Source organism: Rhipicephalus sanguineus, chromosome 7 (genome assembly GCF_013339695.2).
Source record: "Rhipicephalus sanguineus isolate Rsan-2018 chromosome 7, BIME_Rsan_1.4, whole genome shotgun sequence".
In the NCBI taxonomy this organism is placed as follows: domain Eukaryota; kingdom Metazoa; phylum Arthropoda; class Arachnida; order Ixodida; family Ixodidae; genus Rhipicephalus; species Rhipicephalus sanguineus.
Window position 1 is genome coordinate 90,733,952 of NC_051182.1, and position 3,689 is coordinate 90,737,640.

Consider the following 3,689-nt stretch of genomic DNA (forward strand, 5'->3'; position numbering starts at 1 on the left):
GTGTTCCTTTCTTGATTATTAGTGGCCCAGCGGTGAGTGGGAAGGAAGGAAGGAAAACGAGAGAGAGGAAAGAAACGCATGTTGACTAGTTTGGCATAACCGGTATGCTACCCTGTGCAGGGGGAGGGATGGGGGAGATTGAAAGAACAGTAAAGAAAGAGAGAAAGAGAGGCGAACACACACGTACACATATATTCACAGCGCAGAGCGTTAGTCTTGTGCGGTATGCGTCATCATTAAGAGTCTACAGCCGCTCTTGCAAGTCTGCTGTCCTGAGTAATTTGAGCAATGCCTTGTTTGCTTGAATTCTCGATGACTTCCCCGCAGGGGCGTCTGCGCGAGCAGGCGTTTGGTGTGTAGCGACACCACGGACCCGATCTAACGGGGGGGTTTCTACCCCCTCCCACGCCTAGCCGTGCGTGGCTTTGCCGTGTTCGGGGAAAAGGGGATCCTGGGGGTTGAGTCGACGCCGGGTGATTGGACCTTTAAGGCCCCCCGGCAGAGGCAACACACCCCTTTGGCCCCGGCTTCACGTAGACGGCACCCCTGGGCTGACCCACCCAGGGGAAATCGGTGGTCGCCTTTTCCTATCCCCCTCTCTGAGCTTTCACTTTCCTATCTTCTTTCCTCGCTGTCCTGTCTTCTAATCTCTTCGGTTACTTCCCCATTTTCGTAGGCGGCCCGGGTTAACCGTGTATATGTGTCCTCTCTTGGACATAATATATTAGGTTATAGCGGCATTGTACGGCTGGCGTCTGCAGCCTTAGTTCATAAGTGCTGCAGCGTCCCCAAGTTGGACTCCATGGTGGGTGGCCGCCACTGCTGCCGAAACACACACAACTATAATGGAAACAGCTCCATTCCCCCGTCTCCTTGATCGTTACCCTCACAAGAGGGTACGCACCGATGAAGTGCTTAATTCTCTGACCCGGCCAACAGAAACGTTTCCGAAATTTCATGTCCTTCACAGCCAGAACCCTGACAAACTCGCAAGAACTATCTCTCCGTTCACAGTTGCAAAATCCTTGACCGAAGCCTTAGGGCCGGGCTACAAGGTAACCAAAATGGCGAGCGGTGACCTTCTTCTCGAAGTCACAGCGAAACAACAGTATGAAAAACTCAGCACTCTCGTATCACTTGGAAGCATAGCCATTACAGTGTCACCCCATAGGTCCATGAACACCTCACGCGGTGTCGTTTCTGAAGTAGACCCCCTTGACTTGTCTGAAACTGAACTGCTAGAGGGATGGAAAAGCCAGAACGTAACTGATGTGAAACGAATCGTTATTAGAAGAGAAGGAAAAGAAATCCCAACGAAACACCTGATTCTTACATTTGCAACCAGTGTTGTTCCCCAAACCATTGAAACAGGCTACATAAAATTAAATGTCAGACAATACATTCCCAACCCCAGACGCTGCTTCCAATGCCAGAGATTCGGCCACGGATCACTGAGCTGCCGTGGTCATCAAACTTGTGCTAAATGCGGTGTACAAGGTCACCCCTCCGATAACTGTGCTGAGCCACCACACTGCGTCAACTGCAACGGCAACCATCCTGCATACTCGCGTTCATGTCCAAGCTGGAAAAAAGAAAAGGACATCATCACATTGAAGTACAAAGAGAACATTTCTTTCCGCGAAGCCCGTAAAAGGTGCTCACCCTTCCACAGCACACCCTACGCTGATGCGGCGCGCCGGGGGGCCGCGACGCATCGGCCCCCGCCACTCCCTCGGTCTGCGCAGAGCGACCCGTCGGCTGTGGCGCCTGCCCCCACGGCGGCAGTAGTCAAGTCTACTCCGCCAACTAGCGAACAGGGACCGGCGACTCCAGGGCCGTCGGGTCTCAAGGCCTCGTCACGCCAGACGAGGCCCGAAACTCGAGCCACTAGCCCGACCGTGCGGGCATCCAGTGCCTCTGAGGAGGCAATGGACACGGTATCGGCACCCCTGGTGTCGAAACACCGGCGCAGTTCTCTGGACCGCGCCAAGAAAACAAAAAAGCCAACAACGGGGCCGGACGACCGTCCTGCCTCCTGAAACAAAGTATTTCACTTGAACACTCCACACTTCCTTACTGTACACACAGCACCTTTTTATCATTAATATGCACACACAAATATTACAGTGGAACATCCGAGGCCTTCTGCGAAACCTCGATGACATTCAAGAACTCCTTCACGAACTCAATCCAAAAGTGCTGTGTGTACAAGAGACACATTTAAAACCACAACACAAAAATTTTCTACGCAACTACCTCATTTTTCGAAAGGACCGAGATGATGCCATGGTATCATCCGGTGGTGTAGCCATCATAGTCAACCAATCAGTAGCATGTACACATTTACCACTACAAACGTCCCTGGAGGCAGTGGCTGTTCGAGTGGTTCTTTTGAACAAACTCGTCACCATTTGCTCTCTTTACATACCTCCAGACTACCACCTGCAAAAACATGAATTCCAGTCCTTAATAGATGAACTTCCGGAACCTTACCTTGTACTTGGAGACTTTAATGCACATAGCAGTCTATGGGGCGATTCTCGGTGCGATTCGCGAGGTCGTCTAATTGAACAATTCCTTTTCTCTTCGGGCGCTTGTCTGTTGAATCAGAAAGACCCAACATATTACAGCCTCGCTAACAATACATACTCGTCTATAGATCTCAGCATTACATCGCCATCGCTTCTATCCTTACTCAAATGGAAAGTGATTAATAACCCTTACGGAAGTGACCACTTTCCTATTGTTCTGAGCACACAAATAGTAAATGAATGTCCCCCACAGGTTCCCAAATGGCACATCGACAAAGCCGATTGGGAACAGTTTGGTAAGACTGCTCTCTTAAGTTGGACAGACATGTCTGATTTAAGCATAGGTGCAGCTGTAGATTACTTCACAGCTTTTTTGATTAGTGCTGCCACCAAATGTATCCCACAAACAAGTGGAATGTCTGGCAAACGACGGGTCCCATGGTGGAACAATGAATGCCGGAAGGCGCGCAAAAAACAAAACAAAGCATGGAGGTTGCTTCGGGACTCTCCGACAGCCGAGAACCTTGACAGTTTTAAAAACATAAAATCTCAAGGCAGGAGAACGCGCCGACAGGCAAGAAGAGAAAGTTGGGAGAAGTTTTTAACGGGGATCAATTCGTATACACAGGAGGCTAAAGTCTGGAATATGGTTAGTAGGGTAGCAGGGTGGCAAGTACATTCACTTCCTCTAGTAAACACACAAGGCGACACCCTGGAAGACCAGGCAAACTTCCTCGGCGCACACTTCGAACAAGTGTCTAGTTCCGCGCATTACTCTGAAGTTTTCCAACGGTACAAAACAAGAATAGAAAAACAAAAACTAGAGCGGAAATGTACAAAACACGAGGCATACAACCAACCCTTCAGCTTAGCTGAGCTCCAGGTATCGCTTAACAGCTGCAGTAATTCCGCCCCAGGTTCTGACCGTGTGGTATACGACATGTTGAGAAACCTACCTGCCGAAACGGAAAGAACCCTACTTTCCTTGTACAATGCTATCTCGTTCTCCGGCGAAATCCCCTCGTCTTGGAAAGAGGCCATTGTCGTTCCTATTCTTAAACAGGACAAGGATCCATCCTCCGTTACGAGCTACAGGCCGATCGCACTAACAAGCTGCCTGTGCAAACTTTTTGAAAAGATGATAAACCGCCGTCTTAA